The following is a 23,371-nucleotide window of genomic DNA, read 5'->3' on the forward strand; positions in this document are numbered from 1 at the left end:
GCCATGCATGACAATGAAACGTGTAATGAAGTTTCTCCAGTTTACCGTACGAAGGATGAACCATGGCTCCTTCCAGGGTCAGCATTGAAGGCTGACGAGAGGGCACCAGCCAATTCTTCTGGAGGTCGAAGGGGTTGCCTACAACGAGGCCTATCCGATGCAGGACTTCTTTGTCGTTACCAAAGTCTACAGTAACGAATTTGACTGTTTTGTCCTTGAGGAAGTTCTTAAAATCCTGGCACTCAACGTCGGCATGGCATATGTGGTAGACCAAGCAAATGTTATGTACGCAAACCGGGATCACGGCGGGCTTCTTCCTCTATTTGTCCTTTAGATCCTTCTCTCGTCCCATGACTGTGGTGTACTCAACATCTAGCCCAGCGACCCACTCATCTGTGAGTTTTCGAACATGCGTCTGAAGAGAGAAAGGCATCCTTTCACCGTCACGGAAGTACATGTGTAGATGACGTCGAACTCATCGCCGGTGATGGTTCTAACCTTGTACTCACCGCCCATCGGGGAGATTTGGGACGCCATGGATTTGGGAGGAGGGTTTGGATTAGTGGAACTGCCGTAATGTGAATGGACGGGACGACTAGGAGCGAACCGCCGTAGTATTAAAGGACATGTGGGAAAGAGTAGGAGCGAACTGCCAGTGTGCGAATGGCAGGGTAGTGGCTTTCCATTCTCCCATTATACGGGCTTCCGAGAGCCCTTGGATCTGAGATCGAACGGTTGCATGGCGTGATTCTAGACCTATGGGTGAATATCATATCCTGGAGGGTTATTCTTAAAATTTTCAGCAACTTAACATGCGACCGTTTGATCTCAGATCCAAGGGCTGCCAGCAGCCCGTATCATGGTCGCGCCTACCACGACCGTCACGTTGCTCGAGCGGTCGCGCCCTTGGAGATCTAACATGGTGCGTTAGGCTATCTGATGTTGGCATGTCATACATAGTCATCACTTAGTCACTTATACTACAACAAGGTTGGCTATAAGGTTGGCTATAAGTGTATTTTTTTACTCCTCTCTATCTCTTTCTTCGTACTCCCTCCATCCCATAATATAAGAATGTTTTTGACACTAGTGTAGTGTCAAAAATGTACTTATATAATGGGACACAGGGAGTACTAGTATTTATTGCATTTGCCAAGGAGTGACCTCTTCCAATGAAATGGTGTTGCTAAGTTTGCTTCATTTAATTAGCTATAGACTCAAAATTGTCTTTTCACCTAGGTACACGCGCTTAGCACCGTTTCTTCCTTGGGTCACCAAACTAGTCTCTCTCTTCTTGATTAACTTGCCACATCAGACTTTATGCCTATGTGGCAAGCTTAAGCACCTGTAGGAGCAAGTAAGTACAATAGTGCGCTTTACATGACATTTTTGCATATGTGGAGGAAAGAGAGGCAAGGAAAAAGTGGAGAAGTGGGCTCTCATGCAAGAGCCAGCCTCTACTACTACATGGTTGAGCATTGGGAGAGGCACCTATATGGAGGTGGTCAGGAATCGGGAGACTCACGCCGGTCGTAGCGCCGCAGTTAAAATGATAATGGCAAGTCAAATCACGGGGCCTCACCTGTCCAACAGTAACTCGCTGTCAAATCACACAGGCCTACGTTTGCAGCAGCCTACTCCCTCGTCTTCTCGCGTCTCTGTCGAACCGACTAGGCGGAACTGCCCCGCCTACTGCGTAGGAAAAGCCCCGCCCTCAACTTTTAAATACTACTACTCCCTCCGTCTAGGTAAGTAAGTCATCTTACGAAAACCAAATAATCCAAAAATACTAAGGCGCGGTGCATTAACTTCTACCTCGTTTCTTGTTTCTTCACATATCAACCAATAAGAATCCAATGATATACTTTTTGTGACATAGTAACTCATATTTAGTTAGCCAAATGGATGAACTAGAACTACGTGCAGGACCTATAAACCGAGACGGAGAGGGTAGTTCAGCACATATCTTTTTAGATCAATATAGTCAGGATTCACCAAGGAGCAAAACCAAGTGGTAGGCTGCTCCTGTCGTGTTGGCGTAGCAACTCAAGCAGGGTCAGTCCACACACGAAATGGCGACACACTTAACAGGACCCCTTATGCAGACATGTGGCTCATCCACCGTCTTGTTCCACGTGCGATGCACCAAATTACAGTTAGGAGCAGCGGTTGGAATTGGAGGCACCCCGGTCATAGCGCCGCAATAGTAGAAAATGAGCAATGAGGGGTCAAATCATAAAGCCCCACCTTTCCCGCATTAAGCTGGATGGATGACGCAACCATCATTTCACTCTAGCGCCCAAGAGCATAAAGAAAAGAGAAAACAATGATGCGTGCGGCAGCTACCTAGGGCACCCTAGGGTAGGGGTCTCCACTACAGATCCTTTTTTTAAAGCGCCTCCACTACAAATCGGCTTCTCCCTCGTCCTCTTGAAGAAAACCGATGATGAGTGCGGCGGTAGGGTTTGTAGGAGTACTACGGCATGCGGGGCCATGTCTTAGTAAACGGGTTCGATTCGACGCCTTAAATATGTGTGGGCCGCTTGGTTTTACGGGAACGAGGCAGCATTTTGGGTTCGGGGACCAGTGGAGATATAGCACGTACAAAAAATTGTGGACGTAGGTTCTACCGAAAGGCAATGATGCATGGGCCCTGTATTTTGATATACCCGGTGCCGCGTGGAATTTGCTACTCTACTCAAAACTAGTAAGGTACACATGTATTGAACGCATGAGATTTCGAAACCAAATTATGAATAAATACACACTATAGCATGTAAAGCTTTGAGTCATATATGCATGATGTAGATGTTCGTTTAGTTCTTATAGTTCATCTCATTCAAAATCAATTAGTTTTATAAAAATGTTAAGATTCATGGGGTTGTGCATTGTAAATCATAAAGTAAAAAACAAATAATGGAAATTCATTTAGAAAAAACAATCAATTATGATACAGAAGATTCTAGAACAAAGGAGAAGTGCTTGTGTTTTGAGGTTTGTGCATTATGCTTAAGTTCAACCATGGAGTCTTCTAAATTGTACATGTGGCAGATCTGGTGGAATGTTGATGATATCCAACGGCCAGTAGTGCTCGGATTTTCCCATCTCTGCATTGTCGGGTTAGCTTCATCCAGCGACCATCTTTCAAAGTTATTGGCACACTATATAGTTCTTGTGCCATAGTTGCATGTTTTGGAAAAAAGCTACTAGTGGGTTGTACTATCTATTCAGGAATAGAAGATGTATACATGGAAGTTGTAGGGAAAGAGATGACATGGAGGATCTCAATTCCTATGAGTAGGGATTGGAAAAGAGATGCCATTTGGTTCACATCATAGGAACTTTTCTATTGAATCTAGAGATGACATGTATCTCAATTCCTATGAGGAGGGATTAGTAAAGAGATGTAATTTGGTTCATATCATAGGAACTTTTCTATTGAATATACGCTAATGTTTATTTTCCTTTGAAATTAAGGGAGTATAGGAATCCATTCATATGAACCAAGTGGCTCTAAAGCTATAGAAATGATATCATGTTTATTTCCTTTGAAATTTAGAGTATATGAATCTATTCCTATGAAACAATTGGCTCTAAAGGAAAAAAATCCTATAAAAATCATATCATATAGAGTTCCTATGATATTCCTCGACACTAAAGGATGGTTGAAATTGCTTTGGGTGATACGATGGTCTTTCTTTGTAGACTCCTCACCCGTCTTTATAGTTACCTCTCGAAGATGAATGAAATGATATATATAGGGTATTCTACATGTGCAATTTGGTACACGAAAACTCGGTAAAAGTTTGCGAGGTTCTAATTTTCAATAAAGCTATATGCACTGCATTTCGGAACGGAGGGAGCATACGGCAGTTGCTAACACTCACGTGGAAGATTTGAGTGTAGGAGGAGTGGCTGTTCTGTTAAATGACATGGCAAAACTTACACTGTCGGATGCCGATCTAACGGTTCTTACGGCGTTCGTCAAGAAAAGGCTTGTGGTGAACATTTGTCGGATAATGATTTACGGACACATGCATTGCATTGATACGTGCCCCCTCTCTCTCACGCACACGCACCCTCATGAGTCACAACTCTCCCGAGTCCTCTCGCAGACTCGCATGTGGCACCCATCGTCTATTTGCAGGTAGACGTCACGCACATATGTGCTCTTCACACCCTACCCTCAGAACTTCTAAAAAACAAAAGACGGCGCGCACATTTTATTTTAGCTCACACATCACACACTTATATTATTACTCTTGTGGCGAATGTTCTTTGGGCATAGTATATATTGTACTCTCACGAAGAGAAGCGGTGCACGCACGCACTAGTTCTCCCACACCCACTCACGGGTACACGTAGGAGCGCATTTTTTTGAAGCCGGTACAACAAAATCACTCCACTATATATAAAAGCAGGTGCCTTAGCACTTGCTTTACTAGGGTTCCTCTCGTTCACTCTCTCATGCTCTCCAGATCTAAGCAAGACATAGGTGGCCACACTCTCTCTCAGCTCACGGCTGGTCACAAATCCGGCCGGACAACCTCTACCGGGGAAGGGGGTGTAGGTGCATCGTTCATGCTGTCCTCGGCGGCGAGGGAGGAGACCAACAGCTGCCTGCGCGTCCCGATCGGCGGCCGTGCCGTTCTCTCCGAGAGAGCGCCGGCTCGGGAGGGCCTCCGACCCCTTCTTCCTCCCTGCGGTATTGTGGCCAAGATGCGGCCTCCCGACACCGTCTATGCCACATGCCGACGACCCTCGAGTATATATTCCTTCGAAACCTGCCTTGCTCTACTGCCCCAACTCTTTCCCCTTTGTTTGGATCCTTTTCTACTTCCGTCTGCTGTTCCAAAGCCACCTAGACTTCTACTATTATTAGAAGTAAAGCTAGTTCATACAGTCAACTCAAAGCGTTGGTTCAAATAGGGAAGAAAGTGGGAAAGCTGTAGCATGAATTAGGACTTGGTTCTAAGAGGAAACGGGGGAAAGTAATAATATCTGTCATTGTTTAAATAACCGTATTTCATATTTGCGCAAACAGGGATGTTTGTCTCCATATCATTTCGGGATGTCTGTCTCCGTATCATTTCTATCCGCGCAATCGAAAGCACACACCTCTGTTTTAGTACAACTACGCAAAATGGGATGGCTATCCCTTGTTGCCGTTGTCTAACCTCCCGTCTTCAAGGTATCCCTACATTGGTAGTAACTAATGTAGAATGACCAACGCAATCTAAAAGAAGCTGATTCGTACGTTTTACTTCCTAATTGTAGTGCAGGGACGAGCGAAAACAACTGCATCCTAGTCCGGAATGCACTTTCTACCAGTTCATCCATGGACCGAGGACTAGCTGGCATGGCTGCACGGCGGTTTTTTGGACAGGTGCACGGACAAGAGGCATTGTGGTCTGCTTATTTCTGCAAATAGCAGTGCTTAAATTTAGTGGAATGCACAAGAATTTCACCTGGTCAGTACACTGCATGGTTTAGTTCAGCATTCCAGCTGAGACCATAATTATAATTGGTTATTCTGGAAGGAGAGAACCTAACCCTGGATGGTGGCAACAAGAAAAAACCAGAGTGAACTCCAGGAAATTTAAGCCTGCCGGGAGGCCCTTTGCTCAGAGAAGCCTTGCTTGTTTTTTCCTGATTTGTAAACCTTCTCACAACTTTGTCTTTTGCTGTGAACTAGTATATGTTTGTTATGTTCTATGAATCATTGAGATGTATAAAACTGCTTAACTTATGCTTTTCAAGATTTTTATGAAGACGAGTTTAATGTGAGTGTTCCACATGAGCGCTTGACTAGCGTTGAATGTTTGGAATTTATTACATTGTGGCCTCAATTAACTGCATGAACCACTGTAACAAGATACATAGTTGCTTATATGTCAGACAGCAGATTGTTGATCGTTAGCTGGTCGATAGCCTAGTGTTGAAGCGAGCTGAGCCAATGTGCCGTGTTTTGCACAACTTCTTACAAGTGGGGTAGCACCAACAGTGTTTAAAAGTACTTATGTATACGTCGGTGCACGGTTCTCAAACGAGTGCTCTATTTCATCAAAACGCACACTGCTCGTATGATAAACCGTGACAACTTATGTCTTACCATGCCATATTCATGAAAAAACTAGTGAGGACGCGTCTCTTTCGGCAACAATTACGATGGTTCTCACATGATTCACGGGCACACAAAAGTAGCAGCAGTTCCCATAGACGGATTCAAACAGAGTACTAGGCCCAGAGGGGTCGATAACAGGCCAGGTTCGGATATTTAGACACAATCCAAACTACTGTTAAACACTAGCTGGGGCAACTATTTCATGCCTCGATCTAATTTGGGATGGACACAAGACGGACCTTGCCATGAACATCATCGAGGACGTCCCACAGCAGCTCAATCCTGTGAACCTTCATGAAGACAACCTTTTGGCCTTGCCACTGATAAACTTGTTTGTGGAGGCATGCCACGTCGTCTTCCTGCGTAAGCTTGACAAGAACAGTATGCTTCACAAACGAAGGAGTAGCTTTGAACTTCTGGTGCTTCAGTACACCCTGGACAACACGCCTAACAACAGTGAGGCTGGAATACACCTCTTCATTGGTATAACCGCAAATGGCTTCCAGGATCCAACAGCCTAAGAACTCTGTTTCCCCAATGCGTATATTCAGGTCGTCCGCCTCATAGCGAGTGACATGCACAACCACACAATCCTTGTCTGCATCAGGGCTCTAATTGAAACAGAAACAAATTCTGAATTATTTTTCAGTATAAGAAACACAAGTTATTTAAACCACTATGTATAGCATGGCATCGACACTAATAAAATTTTGCATTATTAATCACCACATACTTCCTTTTGTAAAAAAAATCACCACATACTTAGATGAACAACCACAATCGAGATTGGCAAAGAACGAAATCACCTTGTGCAACTCAGCGGGGGGTTTGGGGGGACACATCCTTGAAGGGGGAAAACTGCTCCTGCAGTGCCACGGGGGCTGTAACCTCAAACGGGGCGTTGACCATCTCAGTTGTGGCCATGAGCGTATCTGGGGTCGGCTCGGTGGTTGCCTCCATCTTCTTGGAGCTCTCTGTCTCGTGGGGATCAGCCTCCTGCGTTTGCTCCAACATCAGCAGATCTTTGCCTGGTTCTCCTTGGTCCATCATGAAACTGACGAATACTAGGAGACCACTGAAAGGAAAACACAATCGCAATGATAATGAAACAAAAAAGAGAGTGAGGATCGGTTACTGCTTTGCAAAAGTTCTTTTTTTTTCTCTGAACGAAAACATCACGGATCCGCTTACCTTCCCTTCGTTGGGAGAGAAGAACAGTGGAAGATGCAAGTGTTGCCTTTCTTGAAGACGGTGAGGGAGAAGGGGATTCAGCGAAGAGTGAAATGATGGTTGGTTCGTCTATCAAACTTAGACTGCGGGGAGGTGGGTTTTTGTGATATGACGGCTCATTACTGCCACACTATGACCGGGGTGACTCTCCGCCTGCACATTGCCTTCTAATTTGGTGGATGGCATTTGGGCCAGCGCGCTGCATGGCCCGCATGTCGGTGAACAAAAGTATAACAGCATTCAGTAGAGGGAGACGTTTCAATGACCTAGGAGGAGCCAGAAGTGGTAGAGTGTCTCCACTGTACTAGTAGTAATTGTTTTTCTGGGTAGCTGTAGAGTGTCTCCACTGTACTAGTAGTAATTATTTCTCTGGGCCCAAGACAAAACAGCCAATCCACACTAGTAAATAGTAAAATCAATTCAAAAGGCGCTACCCACACCCAGCCCACCGCCCCCCCCCCAAAACCTGGGTGCTCCTCTTCCTCCTTGCTCCCACCCACCTCATGTCAGCTCGCTCCACTCGTACCCCCAAATTCCTCACCTCACTCCTACAGAAAACCCCAGCTCCCCTTCTTCCTCACTCCTACGGAAAACCCCCAGCTCCCCTTCTTCTTCGCTCGCACTACAACTAGGCTCGTCATTCGTTACTCTGCTCAAATCCGTGAGCGCGACACGACGCCCTCGAGGAAAATGGAGTCGGCTGACCCCAGCGCCAAGAAGATGAGGCTCCCGCCAGCGGCGACGCCTGTTGTAGATCTCGCACCTGGCAGCGCGGGGAGAAGCGGCGACCCCGCCCCCACCGGATCCCAGGAACCCGTAGAATCTCGGGTGGACCGCATCAGCGATCTCCCGGACGCCGTCCTTGGGGAGATCATCTCGCTTCTCCCCACCAAGGATTGCTGCCGCACCCAAGTCCTCTCAATTCGGTGGCGCCCTCCATGGCACGCCGTGCCCCTTAATCTCGACTGTCGTCAGCTATCTCTCTTCATTGATTTTGAAATCCACAAAGCCATCATCTCCTCCCACCAGGGCTCCGTTCAAAGCCTCTGCATCCCATCATGCTACCTGAGCAAGCATAACATGCCCTGCACGGTGGACGCCTGGCTGAAATCCCCTGAATTCACAGAACTACAGCTGCTTGAGTTCTACTATTCCCCTGGAAATCACATACCACGTACCGAACGCCATGAACTTGTGCCCTCAGCACAGATGTCCATCTCGCGGTTTTCCTCCTCTCTCCACACCGCCACCTTTGGGCTGTGCTACCTACTAGACAATCTGGTACTAAACCTTCAACTCCCATTTCTCAACAAACTTTCACTTGTGCGGGTTCGTATATCGGAGGCCTCATTGCACAACATCATCCACTCCAGTTGCCCTGCGCTGGAGTGCTTGGTGCTTGTTTTCACAGTTAGAATCGGTTGTCTCCAAATAAAGTCGCCTAACCTTGTAAGAATTGGAATTTCTTTTGACGGAAGGCAGCTCATCATCCAAGATGCCCCTTCACTTCAAAGGTTGATCCTTGATTCTAGTTATTCACCGTTGCAAATAACCGTCCTCTCTGCGCCTAAACTGGAGACCTTGGGTGTAATTCATGATCTTTGTGCTCATTTCAATATGGTTTTTGGCTCCACAGTTCTTCAGGTACTTTATATTATCATCTACACTTGTAACCATAAGCTGCATTTTAGATTTCTGTGCATAATTTATATATCATCTTGGAGTACACATTTTGTACTAATATTATGTTCTATGCTCAATGAAGAGTTTCTCCATGGATGGCCTATCAATGGTGCTGGATTCTGACAAGATCTTATATATCCAAATGAATAGTTTTGATCTGAACAAGATTATTGGCTTGCTGCAATGCTTTCCATGTCTGGAGAAGTTGTATATAAAGGTGATAATTTCACGCACATTGGAAGCCCGCATATAGTGTACTAGAATTAACCATTCAGCTGTTGCTCTTTTGACACTCTTCTTTTAGACCTTAACTGTTTTCAATCTTCATGTCTATTTAGGCAATAGGACGAGGTAAGAAAGTTATAACCAATCGGTGGATTCGTAAGCATCGGGATTTTCTCACTTCTCATGAAATTCGATTGAAGACAATAACGCTAGAACGATATGTAGCCAACCATGCAAACACAAGATTTGTCACATTCTTCCTGCTGAATGCGAGGTTACTATTGTCCATCAGGCTTAAGTTTATCAGCGACATGGTTTTGACGGATGCGTATGTCGAAGAGCAAAAAAAGGAGTTTCAGGTGGGCAAAGAGCTTATGAACGTGCTGGGCTTCTATTTACAACATATTGTGGTCATAATCCAGTAAATTTTACGACCCAAGATGTTCATTCTATGGACCTGACCGATCCATTTGACTGTGACTGCCGAAACCAGTGCTGGAGTTAGATGTTGTTGCCCTTTTCAATCTGGTTTCTTTTGTAAACCTAATGAACAATCAACCCTCGTGCTTTTGTATAGTTTGTAAGCTGGAGTTAGATGTTCCTGCCCTTTTCAACTCGGCTGTGACTGTCATATTTTCTTTGAAACAAGGCAAATGGCTTGCCATTCGTTTATTTTAGAGTGAAATATTGTAACAAATCACAACCAAGGGAAATAACATCACTCACGCCGGCTGCTTGAGCTCACCGTGCATTACAGAAGCCAAGTGATTAGTCCCCACCAGCACCCACAAACTTATTTCGAACTAGCTCATCAAATGGGCTGTAAATTTTCACAGGAAAGGCTGCATGACCGTGACAGATTTTGATTCTGACATCTGTCGTGTATCTTCTATCTCTTGTCTTCTTCTTCCTCCAGCCGCCCAAACCAAACCACCCCATCGGCTCCGCCTGCTCTCGCCTCCCATGGCTGGCTGCGCCTCCGCCGCCCTATCGTACGTACCCTCCAACGTTGGCCAGTCCCTCCCTCTATTCCCCCACACATCCTGTTATTCTCCGGCGACGTCAGCCACAACACACAAACGTGCCTGAACCAGTCAACCCTCGTACTCCCCTCCGACTGCCACTGGACTGGCGCATCTTCAACGGCTCCTGTTCGTTCCGTCCGAGGCCTCGCCGTCGTCCTCCGCCTTGCGGCCTTGGTTCGCTCGCCGTGCGCGGTGCGCCGCCCTCTTGTGTTGTCAACGTCGTCAACAACCGAGAGGAACAAGGAGATGACTGTACGTGGAGAGGATGACAGTAGGGACCCACCAGCGTCATGCCAATACGCAAGCAAGTGCCTCTATAGTACAAGCCCAAAAATATGGTTCCTCCTAATGGTTGGACATCTGGGGCTCACGCCATTGTCAACGTAGTCAATAAACGAGAGAATTACACTACGAGTGGCTGACACCAGGGACCCAGAAAGTTGCATAGTTTTTTTTGAGGAACAAGCAGTTGTTATTTATAATAGTTTTAGCGATGGATCAGGGTAACAACGGGGTTTTGCGGGGGCTGTGGCCCGTCTAGCCAGGGTTTTATTTATGTTTACCACATCATGAGCCCAGTTGTGTTTTTTTCTTCTGAAAATGGCTAGCCCAGTTCTATTTTTTTAAAGAAATACCCAAACAAGGCCTACTTGCTTTATCGGCCCTGCTGGGCTGCAAATCTTTCAAGACGATGAGAGTTTCATTCGGTTTGCCCAGAAATGGCCTGTACATTTTTTTAAACACATCAAATCGGGAATTAGTTTCAACTTTTTTTTAATTACAAGATCTTAAATTCCATTGATTTTTATGCGTGGACAATTATTTGGATTTTATGTTTATATAAATTATTTTTCAAAATAGTTTGAGTGTGAATCGATATTTCTGGATTAAAAACAGTTGACCGCACCGAAATATGCAAAACTTCGTATACTTTTTAACCGTGGCCACAATATGGGGTGTAATGCTAACAAAAGGAAGATGGGCTCCAAAAAAAATCTTAAGAATTAGCAAATGGGTTGTACATTATTAGAAATAATGGTAGATGGGATGTATGCTGTTTTCCACAGATTTGAGGCTGACTTGTGCGCCTAGTACAGGTTGACACGTATGCTTTCATAAAAAAAAAGGTTGACGGACATGCAACACCCTGTCAACTTAGTCAACACACGAGAGCAGTGACTGTTGGATGTCCATCCAATGGCTATCGTGCTTCTTCAATCTCTGCACTTCATGCTCCAGCCGCTCAAACAAGCGCCGGCGGGACTGCCTGCTCCCTCCTCCCGCGGCCGGCTATGCTGCCGCGCAGGCCTCACGGCCCCACCATACTCCCATCGCTGGCCTAGCCATCCTTCTACTCACCCACACATGCTGTTATTCTCCGGCGACGGCAGACGAACCAGTAAACCCTCGTACTCCTCCGCGTGGGAAACAACTGCCGAGTATTCCCTGGCTCCGTGCCGTTCCCTTCCTAGGCCTCGCCGTCGTCCACCGCCCTGGTGCTCTCGGCGCGGCCTGGTCAACGTGGTCAATGAACGACATCCATCGGAAGTAGACTATACGTGGAGAGGCTGACAGCTGGGTCCATGGCCGCACGCAAGGAAATGCCCCCTTATTACGCACAAAATAATGATTCCTCCACCTGACAGCTAGGACCCACAGGAAGGGCCTATGTATTTCGCGAAAAAAGGTTCCCCCCACTGACAGGTCGGACCCACCGGCTATATCTTCGCACGCAAGGAAGTGCCTCCTTATTACGCACAAAAAAATTAATACCGCCTGCTAGCTGGGACCCACCATATTGTTGGGCTAACTTGTGGGCCTACTAAGTTGACGGGGAGGGAGGGCTTTGTCAACGTAGTCAATACTCCAGTGACCGTATGATGTCATTCCAACGGCCACAGTGCTTCTTCAACCTTTGGTCTTCTTGCTCCAGCCACCCAAAGCAGCGTCGGTTGTGCCGCCCGCTCCTGCCTCCCGTGGCCGGCAGTGCTACCGCCTGCTCCTGCCTCCCGTGGCCCGGCTATCCGTCGTCCCCTTCCTAGGCCTCGCCGTCGTCCACCGCCGTGGTGCTCTCGGCACGGCGTGGTCAATGTGGTCAACGATAGACTTCCATCGGAAGAGTACTGTGCGTGGAGAGGCTGACAGCTGGTTCCATGGCAGCCGCAAGGAAGTGCCTCCTTATTACGCGGAAAATAATTATTCCTCCACCTGACAGCGGGGACCCACCGGACGGGCCACTAGTATTTTGTGAAAAAACCGTTTCCCCCTGACTGTTGGGACCCACCGGACGGGCCACCGTATTTCGCGAAAAAATGTTCCCCCCGCTGTCAGCTCGGACCCACCGGAAGTGCCTCCTTATTACGCACAAAAAAATGAATACTCCCCTGGCTAGCTGGGACCCACTTGTGGGCCTACTAAGTTGACGGGGACGAAAGGCTTTCTCAGCTTAGTCAATATGAACAATTCTAGCTCCAGTGACCATACGATGTCCATCCAACGGCCGTAGTGCTTCTTCAACCAATGGTCTTCTTGCTCCAGCCGCCCAAAGTAGCGCCGGTCGTGCCGCATGCTCCTGCCTCCCGTGGCCGGCTGTGCTGCCGCGGAGGCCTCACCACCCCCTACTATTCCCACCGCTGGCCAGGCCCTGCGGCGATGACAGCCTCACACCGCAGCCGAACTAGTGAACCTCGTACTCCTCTCCGCGCGGGCTTCCACTGCCGCGTCTTCCCCGGCTCCGCGTCGTCCCCTTCCTAGGACTCGCCGTCATCCACCGCCGTGGTGCTCTCCGCGCGACGTGGTCAACGTGATCAAGGAACGACTTCCATTGGAAGAGTACTGTACATGGAGAGGCTGACAGCTGGGTCCATGGCCACAGCCCAGTTTTTTTGTGATTTGCCAAGTAAGTCGCTTTGTCAGGCCTGTTGGGCTGCAAATCTTTCAAAACGAGGAGAGCTTTCATTCGGCTGGCCGAGAAAATGGCCCATCAGTAATGAGAAATGGGATGTACATTTTTAAAACACATCAAACCGGCAATTAGTTTCAAATATATTTTTTTCATTTTGAGATTTTAAATTACATTAATTTTTATGCATGGAGAATTTGTTGGATTTTATATTAATATACATTTATTTTTAAAATCAGTTTGAATGTGAGTCGAAATTTCGGGATTAAAAACAGTTCAGAGCGCACCGAAATATGCAAAATTTCGTATAATTTTTTAACCGTGGCCACAATATGGGCTGTAATGCTAACAAAAAGAATATGGGCTCCAAAAAAACCTTAAGAATTGGCAAATGGGCTGTAAATTATTAGAAATAATGGTAGATGGGATATATGCTGTTTTCCACAGATTTGAGGCTTTCCTAAAAAAAGGTTGACGCACAAGCAGTGACGGTTGGATGTCCATCCAACGGCCGTCGTGCTTCTTCAATCTCTGCTCTTCCTGCTCCAGCCGCTCAAACAAGCGCCGACGGGACTGCCTGCTCCCTCCTTCCTGTGGCCGGCTGTGCTGCCGCGCAGGCCTCACCATCCCACCGTACTCCAATCGCTGGCCTAGCCATCCCTCTACTCACCCACACCTGCTGTTATTCTCCGGCGACGGCAGACAAACTAGTAAACCCTCGTACAGTCGTACTCCCCTCCGCGTGGGCATCCACTGCCGCGTATTCCCCGGCTCCGCGTCGTCCCCTTCCTAGGCCTCGCCGTCGTCCACCGCCGTGGTGCTCTCGGCATGGCATGGTCAATGTGGTCAACGACCGACTTCCATCAGAAGAGTACTGTGCATGGAGAGGCTGACAGCTGGGTCCACGGCCGTAGCAAGGAAGTGCCTCCTTATTACGCACAAAATAATTATTCCTCCACCTAACAACGGGGAGCCACCGAATGGGCCAGCGTATTTCGCGAAAAAAATGTTTCCCCCCTCACTGCTGGGACCCACCAGCTAGACCTTCGCACGCAAGGAAGTGTGTCCGGGCAAAAAAAAATGATTCGCCCCCCTGATTGCTGGGACCCACCAGCTACATCTTCGCACGCAAGGAAGTGCGTCCGGGCAAAAAAAACAAAACCATTCGCCTCCCTGACTGCTGGGACCCACCAGCTACATCTTCGCAGGCAAGGAAGTGCCTAACAGTCGGGACCCACCTGGTCGAAGCGTACGTAGCATTGTCATTCTGGTCGCGAAAGTGTACGTACATACTGGTCGATGTAGAGGCACGCACACGTCGTAGTAGAGGCGCGCACGTGTCGATGTAGAGGCGCGCACGTAGCATGTACACGTACGTACAACGGCGAGGGTGCAAGAAAGAAAATACAGCCACATACGTACATACGGGCAGGGTGTCGAACGCCTACGCGCGCATACGTACATGGCTGGGTCGGAATGGAGAAACAGCGTCGTCGTGTTCATGGGGAGGCAACGGAATGCGTCGTGTTCATGGGGAGGCAACGAAATGTGTTGTGTTCATCGGGAGGCAACGGAATGCGTGGGAGCCAACCGGCTGGGTCGGAACAGAATGCGTGGTCGTGTTCATCGGAAGGGCTTGGACGGAACAGGCGATGGAAACGAGGCCTGGCGTACCGCACAATGGAGGAAATGGACCTCCATTCGGAACGGGGTCCTATTGATCGGGAGGGGTGTGGCGGACCGCAAAATGGAGGAAACAGACCTCCTAGATCGAAACGGGGGTCCTGTTGATCGGGAGGGGTGTGGCGTACCGCAAAACGGACAAAACGGACTTGTGTTGGAGCGCTACGGTCGAAACGGGGGTCCTGTTCATCGGGAGGGGTGTGGCGTACCGCAAAACAGGACTCTACGGGATACTGTTCATCTCCACCGTCGACCTCCTCCAGCCCCCACGGACTACCATCGACCTCCTCCAGCCTCCACGGGCTCCTGTTCATCCAGCCTCCACCGCGCGCTACTCCACCCGCTACTGTTCAACCACCCCTCCACCGTCTACTATTCATCCAGCCCTCCACCATCTACTATTCATCCAACCCTCCACACCACGAGGTCCTGTTCAACCACCCCTCCACGGCCACCCCTCCACCGTCTACTGTTCATCCAGCCCTCCACACCACGGGGTCCTGTTCATCCAGAGGCAACGCCACCGCTCACTGCTCATCCAAACCCCCCGCAACACTCACTGTTCATCCCAGAGGCAGTATCGATCGGCTTCAGTTACTAGCAATAGCGAAGGAATCACTCCATCGGGTTCAGTTAACAACCATCGATCGATCGCTCGGGTTCTGTTAGAGCCCAACGCCTTGCTCGGGTTCAGTTAGAGCCAACGCCTCGCACACACGCACGTACCTGTACGAGAGAAACGCGCATCGCTCTCCCACCGTAACCGGCAACTCCCCGAAATTTTCCTCCCCCTCGCTTCTACCACGGTTTTTTCCGTCATGGATGGCCCAAAGATTGTCATGCAGCTGCGTCTCCGGCCCGCCCAGGATGAAAAGCCCATTTTCTGTCATGTTTTTTTGTCATAGAAGTAGGAGCCCACCACATCTATGATGATACCGGTTTTTGTCACAATTATCGTCATAGAACTGTCATATGTATGACAGAAATTTTTTTCGTTTGGCCCAAAATGTCACGGATGTGTCTTTTTCTTGTAGTGCGAGGCAGACGACACCAAGACCTCCGGAGGGAGCGGCCTCACCAGACGGCCTCCCGAGAAGCAGAGATTCCGATGCAAGCGCTCACCTTATGAGGTTGAATGACGCAAGCCATGACGACCAAGGCCAGGAGGGCGCCAGCGGGCACAGAGTGACATGTTTCCTCTTTGGTGCTAAGGAGGCAAGCACAAGCGCTGGGTCCCGAGGAATTAGCCAAATGTTTCCATCCCCATACTACAAGACCAAGACCGCCAGGATGGCATGATGGATGTCATTGCCGAGCCCACCACAGCGTCATGACCAGAAGCTTTGCCGGCAAAGACCACCTTTCGTTAGGATAGGGTGTACTACCTGTCCCCTCTCAAAATTGGCCACTATGGGATCCCTTCCCGCCTTCGTTTTGGAGGAAGAGGACCGAGGCCACTATAAATATAGCTTAGCCACCACCATAGAAGGGGAGATACCTCTCAAGCAGACAACAACACAAGAATAGACTTCCTGCGGTTGTTCCTTCTCTATACTAGTTCATCCTTAGCCCCTCGTGAGGTCAATCCACCACAAAGCAGGAGTAGGGTCTTACGCCGCTAGGTGGCCCGAACCTGGGTAAACTATCGAGTCCATTTACTTTCCTGTTCATCGAGCTAGACCGTGAGAGCGACGCATTGGCTGGCTGGAGAGGTTGAGTTCTTTGCACACGCCCCAGAGTTCAAACCTTTCCTGGGTCTGCAGAGCCCTGAATCTGACATTTGGCGCACCAGGTAGGGGGCATATCGAAAGATTGCTTCCACTCTAGCTGTGCTCCGCCCTCGCCGCTTTGTTTCCATGACAGGCGTGGCTCCGTTTGGAGGGTCACCGGGCGCATTTGGGGGCGCCGCGGGCCACCGAGCCTTCTCCACTGCCCTGTGGCGGGTGCAATGGCTGCCGAAGTTCAGGCCGGAGTTGCCGCTGCAATATGATGGTGCAACAGACCCCACGGAGTTCATCCAAATGTATGCGGAAGCCATCAGGGCGGCCGATGGCGATGAAAAGGTCATGGCAAATTGGCTCCCTATGGCTCTCATGGAAATGCCATGCGCCTGGCTCCTCACCTACCAGAGTCCTCGGTGGCCTCCTGGGAAGAGCTGCGCGGCCTGTTCCTCACGCGCTTCACAGCACCTACGCCCCACGCTTTCACGGCCATCTTCGGTGGGTCACAAGCGCCGGCCTCAGACCGCCACGTCAAGCAGTTCTTTCGCAAGGTGGGGGCTATCGGTGTCAAAACCAGCAGACCTCGGGTAGGGGGTCCCGAATTGTGCGTCTATGGATCGAAGGTAACAGGGAGGCAGGGAACACGATGTTCACCCAGGGTGGGCCCTCTTAATGGAGGTAATACTCTACTTCCTGCTTGATTGACTATGATGAATATAGGGGTTACAAGAGTTGATCTACCTCGAGATCGTAATGGCTAAACCCTAGATGTGTAGCCTGTATGATTGTGATCTTGCCCTATGGACTAAACCCTCCGGTTTATATAGACACCGAAGGGATCTATGGTTGTACATAGTCGGTTACAGAAGAAGGAAAGTGCATAATCCGAACGCCAAGCTTGCCATCCACGCAGAGGAGAGTCCCATCCCGACATAGGGAAGGTTCTTCTATCTTGTATATTTATGGCCCATCAGTCCGACCCATATCACATAGCCCGGACCCCCAAGGACCCCTTAGTCCAGGACTCCCTCAGTAGCCCCTGAACCAGGCTTCAATGACGATGTATCTGGTGCGCGGACCGTCTTTGGCATTGCGAGGCGGCGTCCCCATTTCCGAATACTTCAACATAGTTCTCCGTACACAAGAACTGTGTCCGGCCTTGCCTAACACGTACAACCCTAAGCTGTAAAAAAGTAACAATACTTAAAAATAAGTCACGTCCATGAGCCACTTTTTCGGCGAGATGTTATGTTATGGCCTTTATAATTATTCTGAACCGTTGTACAGCCTCGTTTCGTATTTCGAGGTACGACCAGTGACCCCTCTTATCGAAATAGAGATCGTGTCCCCTTATCACGGGATTCTCATCAATAGGGGTTTTGGGTAATCCAACCATGCCATTCGCACGTCCCCTTGGGAATAGGCGAGATTTAAGGCTCATGAGGGAGCACTTGATATTCGTTGCCTCTAGAAGAGGACAGAAGGATGCATCCGGTCACCCCACGCCTTCTCCTTCCTCTGCCTTCCAACCCCCCGAGCTCCAGTGCCCAAGTTCCAAATTTTTCCTTCCGCCCCCGCTTCTTTAGCAATGGCCGGATCTAGCTTTCAAGGCAAGTGGATGGCCTCTTTTGTAACAAATAAGAAGATCCAAGATATACGGGAGGCGAGGTACCTGACGGCGGAGATAAAGCATAGGCTTCCAACCCCAGGGCAGATCATCCCCACCCCGGAGCTCGGCGAAAGGGTGGTTTTTATCCCCCACTTCCTCCGAGGGCTCGGATTCTTCATGCACCCCTTTATCCGAGGTCTTATGTACTATTATGGGCTGAATTTCCATGATCTGGCCCCGAATTCCTTCCTCCACATCTCGGCGTTCATCGTCGTGTGCGAAGCATTCCTCCGCATTCCTCCACACTTCGGCTTATGTCTCGAGGTTTTTAATGTGAAGCCGAAGGTGGTCGAAGGTCAACATGCCGAGTGCGGTGGCGCCATGGTGAGCAAGCTCAACAAGGTTACCTGGCCCAAAGGAAGATTTGTAGACACCGTCAAGGTGTGGCAGCAGGAGTGGTTCTATATCATCGAGCCCCGCGGTACCAAGTGGGTCACTGCTCCTGCCTTCAGATCTGGACCTCCACCGTGACTCGCGTCCTGGACCAACAAGGGCCTGGATTGGGGGTCCCCCAATGATGTATTGACACTGCAACAATGTGTCAAGAGCATGATAGACAAGGACATCACCCTTGCCGATGTGATCCAGGTGATGCTCATCCGCCGAACCCTCCCTTGCCAACGACGGCCTCTCAAGATGTGGGAGTTCAATCCGGAGGGGGCACGGACTCTGCGTCACTTCTACGGCACGACGCACAAGAAGATCTAGAATCTGCTTTTTAAGATGCAAAAGACGTGGCCTTCAACGTCCGATGACACCAGCCTTGATTGTAACAATCAGGAATCCCTAGTAAGTATAGTGCTGCCGAACACTACTTAACTTGTTAGTCTTGGGTAGAGGCCCTTAAAAATTCCATCTCTTGAACATGACTGGATAAAGAAGGCCGAGGGGATTAAGTGTCCGGCCCCACTCCCCGAAAACCCAGCCGATCCTCTGTTAATGAAGATGCTGGCCCCGGCGCCCTATCAGGCGCCGGTGAGGAGGGACAAAAAGAAGAAGAAGGCCGAGGAGGCCCAAGGCAACCTCCATGCCTAAGAGACTTCGGGCGCCGTGTTTGGAGGAACCGAAGCTCCTTCCTCTGACGAGGAAGATGAAGACGAGGATGATGAGGAGGAAGAGGAGGAGGAGGAGGAAGCAGAGAACCCTCCTCCCAAGGGGAAAAAGAGAGCGGCCTTCGTAGATCCTAAGGATGGGGCTCCCAAGAGGGGAAGGGTATCCCTTTCCGATTACTCGGATTCGGGCACCGAAGCCATTCCCAAGCACTGCTCCCGCACCAAGCCCCTCGCCGAATCGTGAGTACATTCAGATGCCTCGTCCATATCTTGTCCTCTTTATACATTATGAGAATAATGTCAAATTTTATGCCGCAGTCCAGCTCGTGACATTCCTCAAGGGTCGTCCTCATCGGGGGATCTTTCTCCAGACAAAATGGAGAGCGAGACGCATCCACGGGCTTCCTCGCCTCCTAGGGCGGACGATCCTAAGGTGTCGTCCCAAAGGGTTTCTTCGGCCTCCAGAGAAGTGTGGGGGGTGATCAATGCGGCACCAAAGGCTGCCGAAGACATGGGGGGCGCAACCCCTATGGAGACCGGCCATGGGGGTCCTGGGTCATCGGACCCCCAGCTGGATACCATTCCAGAGACCCATACAGTCCTGGAATCGGATCAACATCCCCCTTTGCAGGAGAGGAGAACAACGACCTCTACCAATACAGAGGCATCGAACAAACTGATGGATGCACTGCAAGGTGCATCCGTCTTGGAGGAGCACCATACCTTAATGGGTACGGTGGTTGAAAAAGCTCTGTCTGCTAAGAGCAGACTGGATGAAGCCTTCACGAGCCTGCTAACCGGCTTGGAGGTATGCAATGTAATGTCTTTCATCCACTTTTCATAACAAATCCATCTATAAATAGATAGTAGCCCTTGAGACTCTGTTTAGCCAACAAAGGAGGGCGAATAAAGGGTCTATAGTTACCTGTAATAAATAACATTTTAGCCCTTTTGATAATCATCAGGCTTCACTGTTAGCGGCATCCGCTCAAGCTGCCGAAGTTTCCGAACTCAAGCGGAAGCTGCAGCTGGTCAAGGAGGACAACATTCATATTAACAAGTGGCTTGACAAAGCGCAAGGTTTGTTCAAGTACTCCATATTCCATGAAATTAGTTTTGCAAATGCCTGAGTGAGGCTCACACGCCATTGTACGTATGATTGCAGATGGCGTTGTGGAGGTCGAGGGCCTCTAAAGTGACCTTTCCCACGCAAAGGAGCAGACAAGGGTGAGTAATGCGGCCGCTGAGAAAGTGGCTGCTGATTTGAAGGAGGAACATGACACACGGAGCCAGCTCGAGGAGCGCGTATCCAAGATTGAGCAAGAGCTCAGGGACGTGGCTCGCAAGTGCGAGCTCCTCGAGGAGGACAATAAGGCGAAGGCGGTCGAACTTGCCAAGGCCCTTCAGGACACCCAAGAGGCGAGGTCCGAATCCCACGTGGCTCGCGAGGAGCTTTGACAGGCCGGACAAATAGCGGCTGGTAAGCCCTTTCTTTTATAGTCTAAGTTTGGCGATCAAAGGTATGCCTTACTTAATCGACTATGGAGTTCTCCAAACTCCTTTGCGGATTTGCCGAGCAGCGCGGCTGACGCGGCGCAATTCTACCGGGCCTAGGACGAGCACGCAACGGAGAAACTGTTCTGGTCGCAATATGCGACACAGGAGCGTTCGACACTGTTGAATGACCAGATGGCACAATGGGCCGAGCCGCACAAGATGTCCGGGGCGTCCATGAAGGAGGTTATACTCCAGTTGTGGCCGACTGAATCTGTTCTGAGCTCTTACTTTGGCTTGGTGCAGTGACTCGTCGATGTTGTGCCCCGCATTGACGCCATCAAACAGTCGGTGTGCATAGAAGGTGCACAAAGGGCTTTTGCCCGTGTCAAGGTGCACTGGGCTAAGATGAAGGCCGCCGTCGTCCCAGTGGGGGGGGGTCCTCCCGAAGGCAAAGACCACCGCACACAGAAACTTTATTTAAACGACGTCCTAGAGGGTGCTCGTTTGATAGAGGGTCAATGCTCAAAGGACATCATGTTTGACTCAATGTATCTGAACGACCCGACCGTGTGTATTTTAGATACTAAATCTTTGTAATATATTGGCATCATTATCTAAAATTGTTTTCCTCTTGTGCGGCCATTTTTTTAATGCCTGAGAGTTTTCCAGTCGTCGACTTCGATCCCCACATAGATGCTACGGGGGTGTTCGGAATGGCACATTAACAATCTTGACCCAACGTCTTGGCCCGTGACGGAGGTGTTAGTGCGTCGAACTAGGCAATTGGACTATACAACTTTACCTCTCTCACTTAGCCATAGGAGTTTGACGATGGGGCTATAGAATAGCCCCTGGTACGTATTGGACTATCTGAATGCGGATGCGTTACGTGTAAGACTGGAAAAACAGTCCTTCGTTTGAAATGAAAAAACCGTTAAAGATTTAGTAAGTCACCGAATGGCTGACCAACTCTCACCGTATCATGACAGTCAATTTTTGGCTTTCTCTACCGAGGTGCTTGACCGGACAAACTAGAAACACAATCATAGTAGTTCTCCCTTTACTACCCTAGCCGAACAAACGGAACATAAGGTAGCAAACACAGGAGCTGGGCAACCCAACTATTGACCAAAGACATGATTCGAAGCTGATGCATATAATGCTAAGCTTGGGATGCTGAAGTGTGATACAAAGCTGTTCGGACTTTCGTTTAGTGGCTCATAAGTGGCCATATAGAGCCCCTAGGAATTGGTGTCGAGGTATGTGTGACAACTGGAGAGACAGACTAAAGTTTTATAAATGAAGTAGATATCGAAAATTTGTTGCTACTAAAATCTGATTGACACGTCAAGACGTGATCTTACAGGGGATACCCTAAACACCAAAATCATTTTACATGCATGGGGGCTAATAACGAGGAGAAAAGCTCAGTACGTGTCCTTTCTAAATAAGGTTTTCTCCGAAGAGTCCTTTGGATGTCCCGCCGCACGTCTGTGCCGCTTTTGTCCTGTAGAGAGAGGTTCCTTGAAGGAAATGGTCTTCTGTTTGCTGGATGGAACCGGGCCATGAGTGAGCCCTTGTAAGTCCGTAGGATACATGGGCTTGAATGCACCTGTGGTAAAAAGGTAAGCAAAAAAAGGGTGGAAGATTATATAGGGTCGAGCCGCACTATAGATCTTCCCATATTGTGCCTCCGCCAATGCCTAGGGTATTTTGAGCGCATAATGGTGCATGCGTGGTATCAATTCCGCTGTTGTGCATGGCGATTGGCAGAGGCGAAATTGCTAACCTAACTCTGGATGTACCGAGTTGCTAGCTTGCGGGACAATCCGGACTCTTTTAAGAGGGCCTGGCTGTTTGGTGACCCACGAGGTGTGCAAAGTAAAGTAGCCCCTCTGTACCTCGGCTGCAAGAGCTGCGGTGTGCTCCTCTGTGCGGAGGGAGCATTCCATGTTTCCATTGACTGTTATAATGCCGCGTGGACCGCGCATTTTGAGCTTTAAGTAGGCATAGTGCGACACCGCATGGAATCGGACAAAAGCGGTCTGTCCGAGCAGTGCATGATAGCCACTTCGAAAGGAAGATCAATTCTTCACAGCGAAAGTTATCGGGCGAGCCGAAGACAACTTCCAATGTTATGGAGCCCGAGCAGCGGGCCTCTACGCTAGGTATTACTCCTTTAAAGGTAGTTTTCGTGGACTTGATTCTTAACGGATCGACACCCATTTTGCGGACGGTGCCATGATAGAGCAGGTTAAGGCTGCTACCACCATCCATGAGGACTCGCGTGAGATGGAATCCATCGATGATTGGATCGAGGACCAAAGCTGCTGATCCTCCATGACGGATACTGGTCGGGTGGTCCTGTCAATCGAATGTGATCGGGCAAGCCGACCATGGGTTGAATTTTGGGGCGACCGGCTCTACGGCGTAGACGTCCCTTAGTGCGCGCTTGTGCTCCCACTTGGGGATGTGTGTGACATAATTCATATTCACCATTTTGACCTCGAGGGAAATTGCTTCTGCCCCCCGTGTTCGGTGGGCGAGGCTCTTCATCGTC

The sequence above is a fragment of the Triticum dicoccoides genome, chromosome 4B (assembly GCF_002162155.2).
Source record: "Triticum dicoccoides isolate Atlit2015 ecotype Zavitan chromosome 4B, WEW_v2.0, whole genome shotgun sequence".
Taxonomy (NCBI): Eukaryota; Viridiplantae; Streptophyta; class Magnoliopsida; order Poales; family Poaceae; genus Triticum; species Triticum dicoccoides.